Genomic DNA, 8,703 nt, shown 5'->3' with positions numbered 1-8,703 from the left:
TAAGGGACATTGGGATTGTATCGCGATTTAATTTTTAAGCCACTGTGGCTGACCTGATTAGTGGTTAGGCCCAGATGTTCCAGATGCCTATGATCCTTGAATCCTATTTCTAAAGGAATTTGCTGTTCAGGAAGTTACTTGACAAAGGCAATACACCGAAACGCGTTGTCCTTGACTTTGGTGCACAATAAAATAATTGTGCTGTCTCTTGGTGTGCCGCTTCCTGCTTTCTACAATTGGGGTATTTGTGAGGAATATATACATATATATATATATATATATATATATATATATATATATATACACGTACACACATATACACTGTCATCGCAAACATGTACAAAGCTGTAATACATCAAATCACCAAGTAATACGTGCATGTTTAGCCACTCGCATACAAACTATTGTGGTGTGTACTATAGTACGTTCTCACAAAGGATGAGCAGTGCATCAGTACAGGAGCAATCACTGCAGGGCCTATATTTCTTTGTGTTGCTTATTTATCATTGTAAAGCGTTTATGGAAATTTCAGGTCTGGATTAATATTATAGTATCTTTTTAAGCAGCAAGAAAAAGCCAAAATTCTCTGGAGTTTGCAAAAAAAGAGACCAGGATATGGGCAAATGCAAACAGTCAAACAGGACCAGACAGACAAACGACTTCTTGTAATTAGTGTGGCAAAAACAGAACCCATTTTAGTAAACATATACGGGTGGGGAGATACAGTTTTTGAGAACTCATTTATTTAGTGGAAATATGAGAGGCCACTATGAAAACACTCCCAAATTGTGGATTGCTGAAAACCCAGTTCCTTCAATCAACTTACGGGGAAGTGTGAAGGTTTTCAGAGGGACACAGAAAATGTTTTTAGGAGTGTTTACAAAGATCCTTTTTCTGCACTCAATGATAAACCTGCAAAAAGTAGTTAGGCAAGTTGTGAAGGTTGTAAGGCTCCTCTATAAGCTCAGAGTAATACTTTGAGTCAACTGCATACATCTGATATCCAACATAGTATGTAAGAATTCAATAGCTGGTGATAGGACAGTTTGCAAACGTATGTCTTATTTCATACTGGCTATTCAGGAGAGAAAGGAAAGGGAGAAAGCTAGAATGCAGTAATCGCCCTGGATGGAGAAATGTGTCACATGAACTGAACTAAAGAAATAACCAAGGAGCTAGAGAGTGCTGCTGAAATATGGGACAGTGAGCGTTGGCTAAATTGGCAGAGGTACTGGGAAATGTCAACCAGTTTTAGCACAGGAGGAGCTATAAAATGCAGGTGATAAGAAATGTCAGTGTGAGCACCAGTGTAATCACACGAAGAGTTAAGGAACGTCCAGCACCGACTTCTCCAAGGGACGTGTCAGGCAGTCGGAGATCCGCTGCAACCACCCCAGGGCAAAGGAATGTTAGGCTGTGTGTGATACTTTTTAACTCCCATTTCAGGTGAAGTAACATCTAGTAGAGCAGAGTTCTGAAACCACCACCCCAGGAGCTTAGTAAAGCTGCCCTTGAGCACTAAACGCTACATTATGGCTGACTGAACAATGAGATGTCACGCAGAGAGTCGCAGATCAGTCTCCACAAGGAGCAGACAGAAGTGCAATGTGTGATATGCGGACAAACATTAAAGGGGACTGTCAGTGACAGGTCAAATCAAATCAGGTGTTTGTTATGCGTGACTACTCACCCATAAGGGTCTCAAGGCGCTGGGGGGTGTGGGGCGGGGGGGGGGGGTTCGCAGGCTCCAGTCCATTAAGGAAGGGGTCTGTCGAAGAGCCAGGTTTTGAGGTTTCTTGCGAAGATGGGGAGCGATGTTATCTGTCTGAGGTGGAGCGGAAGGTTGTCCCAGGCTCTGGCCACGTAGAAGGAGAAGTAGCGGCCTCTCGATCTGGTCTGGTGCGGGAGACCATGGCGTAGGAGAGCTGGGCTGATCGTAGGGTCCTTTGGGGTGCGTGGAATTTGAGTCGGCTATTCAGGTATGCTGGTCCGGTGTCGTGGAGGGCCTTGTGAGCGTGGGTTAGCATCTTGAAGGTGACTCTAGCTTCGATGGGGAGCCAGTGGAGTGTGCGCAGGTGCTGGGAGATGTGGCAGTGTCTTGGCAGGTTGAGGACCAGTCTTGCAGCGGCGTTTTGGATGTTCTGTAGCTTACGGGTGAGGTTTTTGTTTATTCCGGCATAGAGTGCGTTGCCGTAGTCGAGCCTGCTGGTGACCAGGGCGTGAGTGATGGTCTTTCTGTGTTTGAGGACTCCGTCCGGCTCATGGCAATAATGTGAATATTAGAAGAATTGGTGGGGGGAGGGTGGGGCATCCGCAGTTACCTTGGACGGCAACAGACAAACTAACCATCCGTTGCTATCTCACACTTCTTCTCCACTGACTGTAACTGGAAAAAAGGAACCTTCCCATAATACACAGCGAAGGCCTGCTCTACACACAACTTCCTGAACCTGCCTAGTCAACACACGCGCTTATGTTGTCCATAGAAAGCACTATAATTAAGGGCTGTGTGCATGTAAGAGTGTGTTCTGGTCACGTGCAATGTTATCTGCATAGCAAAGCCCATGGAAGGTGTGGAGATGCTGGCTGGTGGGCTTACATGGCAACCTAAATTACCACAATAGCGTCTGCCTTACCCAGAGCATTTTGGTGTCCTGTGTTTGTACTCAACCTTCAATACAGAACACTACAGAGTGGCGGCCATTTTGATATCGGACACAACCAACCTGGGTTTACGACAAACCAGTAAACGAGTAATGGAGTAGGGAGGGAGAAACAAAGAGCTGGTGCGCACAAAGGAACCGCCGTGCTTAAAGATCAAGCGGCGCGGTGGCTTCGCTGGTTATAAGCAAACATATAACCCACCTCTGCCGCGCATGTAGACTTATTCACAATAACAAGCAATGGAGCAGAGAGGGAGAAACAACAAGCGGGAGCGTGCAAAAGTGGCGCTGTGCTTAAAGATGAAGCGTGGCAGCTGCTCTGATAAGCAAAATGGAACACGCGGGCACGTGCGAAAGCGGCCGCAGTGCTTAGCGCAATATTAAAATAAAAAAACACAGAATGGGGCACTTGTAAAAAAATAAAAGTAGTCCCCAAAGAAATAGCTAAAGACCTACAGTGTAAGGAAACTAATTGGCCGGTTCTCCTGGCTGAAGTGATGTATCGGGAGCACTGACCAATAATGAGCCAGGAAATAGGAGTGATGGAGTTAAGAACTAATGGCAAGCAGCAGATATAATTATTCACGTTAGACTGATTACAGCAGGTCTTGCAGATAACGCATGTGCGCTGATGCTCGACCTAAAAAACAAGGAGGGTATAATCCAATCCATGAATGAAAAAAAGAGGGAATAATGCAATCTAAGATAAAAGCAAAGAGGACATAATTCAATACACGATTAAAGCAAGAAGGAATAACTCAATTCTTGATTATAGGCAAGAGGGTAAAGTTCAATCCTCGATTGGAGCGAGGAGGGTTTAATTAATTTCTTGATTAAAGCAAGGAGGGTAATATTCAATTCTTGATTGAAAGAACTGTTTGGCTCAGAACTGTGATCAGTGAGTGGGCCTTTTGTGATTTCAGCCAATAAAAACAGGTGTGCACATCCCAATATCAGGATTTCCACAGTTCATCTAAGCACCCTGTCAGTTCTACTTGCTGGTCTTTATAAAAAATATTTTATTGGATATATACAAAAAAGATACAACAAAATGTGTACAATATTAAATAATGTGTTTATTCGAACCAGTACACGTTTAATACTATTTAATTATCAATAAAGAAACACAGACAAGGGGTGTTTTTCTGGAACACCCTCATAATCTATTAAAGGCATTTGTTAACAAGATATCTTAGGCACATTGGCATCAGTGGACTGAAAAGTCAGACACAGCATTGCATAAAGTAGACCTGCATGTAATTTACATTCTTCCCCTTCCAAATTGTTGGGAACGTTCTGCTCATTTACACAAAGGTGCATGCCAAGTATCTCACGTGACTTTTCTAGGTGAGGACCAATAGCTCATAGAAAACTTACTCAAGCTACTGTGGGAGACTGCTTTGAGCAGAAATTGTGTCTTGGCGAGATATCTTGAACCAGATTCCTGCGTACAAAAACAACACATGATTTTACATTATGCGAAATAGAAAAATTTCACACATATTGCGTAATGCGAAATCCAGTAATTCTCCAGAATTACTCCTCTTAACGGAAATAAAACATGGGATTAATCTGAACCAATGTCCCATGTCAGAAACATGGCCCCACGTGTAGCCGTAGTGCCCCATCAATGTGCATCTGAGTAGAGAACGAATTCCATAGGCATAGAGTGCACAAACCTTTCGATCTTAACCTGGTAATAGTAATGGTAACTGAGCTTCCTGCCCTTCCAGTCGGTGCTGAATGGCCAGAAGCCATATAGGGTAACGGTGTCGCAGAGCTCGAGGGCTGCACTGACCAGCATGAGTCCCGATGACAACCTCAGGGCCTTCAGACCCTTGATCTTCCAGTACTGCGCCAGCTTCTGTAGGTACACGGGATGGAAGGACACCATCGTGGAGGCCAGGCCAAAGTCCTCAAGCGTGTACTGCACCTTGAAGGACACCTCAGTGTTCTGCAGGTAGGAGAACGTTGGCATCATGATGAGGGCATCTCCGTAGGACTGCATCATGTCCACAAAGGCTCTCCTTCTGTGATCTAAATTTCGAAATCTGAAAGACAGAATAGAAAAAAAGTACAAATGCCTAAGTGAGACTTATGGTCAAGCTTTCGTGTTGTAAGTACAAATACCAGGGCATCCAAGAATGATTTAGGACTTTAACAGCATCTAAAATGGCCGGGTTCCACATAGAGGGGATTTATTTTAATGAAAGATCAAAGGGAGAGTATAGTGGAGGGTGGTGGGGTGGGCAGTAAAACACGAAAAATGGATGGGGTGGCATGACAAATCTGCCTCAAAAGTGCTATGATATGAACTGATGTAGCCCACATTCTGCACTGGTATGGCCATGAAGTGGGTAGAACTCTACAAAGGTGTGAAATGTGGTGAGGAGCATTATTTAAAAAAAAAAACAAATCCCTTTTTTTTACATCACCACAACACTGAACTAGTATGGAAAACCATGCACTGTTGAAATACCTCTTTCTCTATGGCGACCCACCCACCAACACTGGTTTCTCACTTTTTTGAGGTATTTTGTCCCTGTGGCAAACTGAAGTAGAAAAATAAAACTGTGAAAAGAGCCAAAAAGCTCACGGTTTTAGAAGTAAATCTGAGGGTCTTGATTGTACCTTTTAATCACAATGCTCGGGTTTACAGTGACGAGGTGCACCTTCCTCCCTGCGTCATTCGTATAGTTGAGGAGCGGCGGCACGTTGAATCTGTAAGGAGATGCAGAAAAGACAAGAGATGAGAGACCTGGGCACAGCTATACCTTCAGGGTGGCGGCTTTACGTGGCTGATTTTAAGATCAATGATATATGTCATAATAGTCGTCCTTATGAAGCGGGCATGCTCTGCCCTCCAAGTGCATCTTTCACGAATAAGATTGCAAGGGCAGAAGCAAACATGGTACCGAACACTTAGCAAAAGTGGAGGTTCTTCAAGAGGGTTCGAATAGAGGACGTAAAAAAGGAGTTCTCTCTTTTTTGCCATCTATAGCATCTTAATAATAATTTTAAACTATAAAGTGTGCAGAAAATCAAACTTAAACTCCATTTCCTATGATGTTATTCTTTCTGCTGGCCAGCTGCTTCCTTCCCAGAGCTCTCAACGGCAGCCATCTTAAGAAGGACTTGTTGTCCGGAAATGAAAAAGCGACATCTTAACAGCGCTGTTCTAAAAAATCATGAAACTCTATGCCAGTGGTATCCAAACTTTTTAGAGCTATGACCCACTTTTTTAGAACGACAAGCTTTTGTGACCTCCCTAGGTTTAGTGGACCTGAGGCATTGCGTGGTAGAGCACTGACATTTATCCGCGGCACATTTTCCTTTAAATGGCCTCTAAATCTGTGGAAATTGGGTTTCAGTGAAAAATTATCCTTTGTGCACCATCAAGTAAAGTGTCTTGAATTTTTTGATCCTATTAAAATCTTTATTTCCATCACACTTCAGAAGTACAAATAAAAGGGGAGAGGATGTAGCCTTACGGCTAGAGCAGTCGACCTCAGACCTGGCTAGAGCGGTTGACTTCGGACTTGGGGAACCGGGTTCGAGTCTCAGCAAGGACGCTCAACATCCTGTGATTCTGGGCAAATCACATAGGGCCATATGTAGATAATTCCTATTTACCGATTCCTAAATACCGAATTTTACCGATTCGGTGTTTATGAATCGGTAAATAGAATGTAGGTAAACATTCGGTAATTTTTACCGATTCGGTAATATTCGTTATTACCGATTCGGTATTTACCGAATCGGTAATAAGGAATACCTTCCCATTCATTCCTATGGGCCTGGAGGCCCATAGGTATGAATGGAAAGCCATTTACTATTACCGATTCGGTAAATACCGAATCGGTAATAGGGGGAGCATATTCAAGGGTGGCAGGGTGTCACATTGACACCCTGTTGCACCCCTGAATCATGCATGTGTGCACATGTGGCGCACATACATTCGCTAAGGGCATGTATGTCTGCCACATGGCACTTTTAACAAAGCACAAAATTGCTTTTGGAAAGGTATTCTGTAATCTCTCCCTGTGCCTAACAAAAATGAATGTGTTCATCTGTAACGAATCTGGTGCTCATGTAAAGCGCCTCGATACCCGATGTCTAACTGCTGAATGTCTACATTTCACTTGCAGGTATTTACATTGTGTTGTGTGTTACAAAAATGGCATCCTACACCTTTTCTTTTCAAACACCTGTACCCAAGCAGGATCGTCACATAATTCAATTAACTTTTCTTTCTCTGATTTCAAAATGAGAGGAGTTTGTAAACTCCTATCCCCATGAAAAAGCAGCAATTTGCCAGACGTTATGGCCTGACTATGTCTTTGAAGCACATCACATGTTACAAGATAAATACAGATTTAAAAGGATGTCTGTTTATTGCTTGAACTTTCATGAAACACCAAAAATTGTCCCGTGACCCACTGAGGAACACTGCTGTACAAGGTAATTGTGACCCTGGCAGGCAATGTGCTGTCCTCCCGCATTGTTTAAATTCCTTGGGTTGACGAGCTCTGGGAATGCACCTGTGTGCCTAAAGCATTCCATAACCTGATATACCAAAGGTGGCTTCCTTAGCACACCCAAACTCGATTGCAACTCGATTGCTTATTTCAGAGGAGTGCCAATTAAGCTTGAAACACGTGCTCATAAATTCCCCGCACAGACTGTTCTAATACTGGGTGTCAAACGTTTGAGTAGATATGACTGTCAACACCATTGAGGAATCCATTTACCATAATGCCTTTAGAGGACTGATGCAGACAGTGTGCTCCTCTCCTCCACTGGTTACATCTTCTCTGATCGCCACATCACTGGAGTGATATGAATCAACATACTGAGTAGATTGTCCAAACACAGTGTAGGTGAAACTTTTCTGGGTCCTTTGTAGAGTACCAGTGGTCTTGACTTGAAGTCTGATATGGACTGAATTGTGGTAGTCTTCAACACAAAAGAGTGTGCGAATGCGCTCAGCGGGCGCACTGCTGGTGCGCCAAATGCAACCCGTCCTCGCCCCGCGCCACAACCCTTCCCGCCCCCTGAAGATACACCATCGCTGAGCCCTACAACCTCGACCCCTTACGCCGCAACAAGCACTGCCACTGTGCTGACCCCTGCTCTGTGGTAGGATCTTTCACCCGCACCCACTACCACTTCACCTGCCACTGGACACACATCAACCCACCTACCAGTCCCACCCTGAACACACCACCTGAACAAAAAGACAAACTCGCATGCGCCCTTTTCAACATATGCTCAATATGCAAGCATTAAACTGAATTATGGGACCTCACCTCACCCTCGCACCGAACATCGTCTTCCTCATTGAAACCTGGCTCAACCCCACACCCCCTCCAGACACTGCCACAGCAATCCCCAACGGATATAAAATCACTCATCAGGACTGCAACAAGCTGGGATGAGGAACAGCCGTCATCTTCAATGAGAGCATACAGTGTACCACCGCCACCGGCAGTGCCACCTCCCCCATGGAATATCTCAACTTCAAGCGCCCCACGGACAACAAGACAACCATCACAGACACCCTCTCATACCAACCACCCGGCCTGCGCTCCAGCTACTGCAACACCATCGCAGACTTAATTCCACCCCTAGCCTTAGACTCCAAGGGCTACATCGTCCTCGGTGACTTGAATTTCCACATCAACGACAAAAATAGAGCATATCTCCTCGACATTATGTTCAGCCTCGGATTGACCCAGATCGTCCATGACCCTACACGCACCGCAGGACACACTCTGGACATCATTTTCACCTCCAGCAACTGCGTAAAATGCAGCCATGTCACATAGCTCACATGGACGATCATTCCATCAACACTTCAGCATCTCCAGCCCCTGCACTTCCACCATCCAAGAGGACCAACGCCCCCACCTGAGGTGGAACAAAATCTCAGAGACTAGCTAGGCGAATGCCCTCAACACCTCCAATGCTGCTACCGTCACCAACCTCAAACAGGGAGTAAAATTCTTCAATGCCTGGATCACGAATTGTACTGACAGCA

General features: G+C 44.6%; 1 pseudogene across 1 annotated transcript in view; it reads right to left on the bottom strand.

The window, feature by feature from the left end:
- Nucleotides 1-4,147: 4,147 nt before the first annotated feature.
- Nucleotides 4,148-8,703, bottom strand: part of LOC146782825 (alpha-2,8-sialyltransferase 8F-like) — a 302,891-nt pseudogene continuing 298,335 nt past the window's right edge. The window contains exons 7-8 of the transcript XR_014972319.1: nucleotides 5,295-5,384; nucleotides 4,148-4,714 (exon numbers count right to left, since the gene is read on the bottom strand). The product of XR_014972319.1 is annotated as an alpha-2,8-sialyltransferase 8F-like (transcript). The remainder of the gene's footprint in view (nucleotides 4,715-5,294; nucleotides 5,385-8,703) is intronic.

The sequence above is a fragment of the Triturus cristatus genome, chromosome 12, assembly GCF_964204655.1.
Source record: "Triturus cristatus chromosome 12, aTriCri1.1, whole genome shotgun sequence".
Lineage (NCBI taxonomy): Eukaryota > Metazoa > Chordata > Amphibia > Caudata > Salamandridae > Triturus > Triturus cristatus.
The sequence above is the reverse complement of the archived record's forward strand: the minus strand, read 5'-3'. Positions and strand labels throughout refer to the sequence as shown.